At 39.7% G+C, this 451-nt stretch overlaps 1 long non-coding RNA gene across 1 annotated transcript; it reads right to left on the bottom strand.

The window, feature by feature from the left end:
• Positions 1–6: 6 nt before the first annotated feature.
• On the bottom strand, positions 7–451 carry LOC106322304. Its single transcript, XR_001266337.1, has 3 exons — positions 409–451; positions 188–334; positions 7–121 (listed from the first exon to the last, which is right to left on the bottom strand). It is a non-coding gene; the product is annotated as an uncharacterized LOC106322304 (long non-coding RNA).

Here is a 451-nt window from a genome sequence, read left to right as displayed (position 1 = left end):
TATCTTATCTGCCTCCCATGAATGCAAGATATCTCATGAGCTTTTTGGTTGTCTCCGTCTTCCCAGCTCCACTCTCTCCACTAACCAAAATAGACTTGCTCTTTGCCTCATTTATCATCGCCTTGGCATACATGGAAAGCGTTAGCTAATACAGTAATTTTCTATTCGTTGATTAACAACTTGTTACCTATAACTGGTGTCTGCAACCGGCAAACAGATGTGGGCTTAGCTCTCCAAACGCAGCTCCTTTATACTGCTCCATCATATGGACGCTATACAAATGTGGAGGTCTTTGGAATGGATTCACAGCAATCAAGATGTTTCCATTTTAAGTCTGCCTTAGTCAAAAAGATTGCAGTTAGATAATCTCTAAAGGTTTGATCAATGGAATGTTTTAAGATTACTGACATATATCTCATTTAGTGATAACCAGCAAGCAAGATTGTGGAGG

Source organism: Brassica oleracea, unplaced genomic scaffold (assembly GCF_000695525.1).
Source record: "Brassica oleracea var. oleracea cultivar TO1000 unplaced genomic scaffold, BOL UnpScaffold14226, whole genome shotgun sequence".
NCBI lineage: Eukaryota > Viridiplantae > Streptophyta > Magnoliopsida > Brassicales > Brassicaceae > Brassica > Brassica oleracea.
The sequence above is the reverse complement of the archived record's forward strand: the minus strand, read 5'-3'. Positions and strand labels throughout refer to the sequence as shown.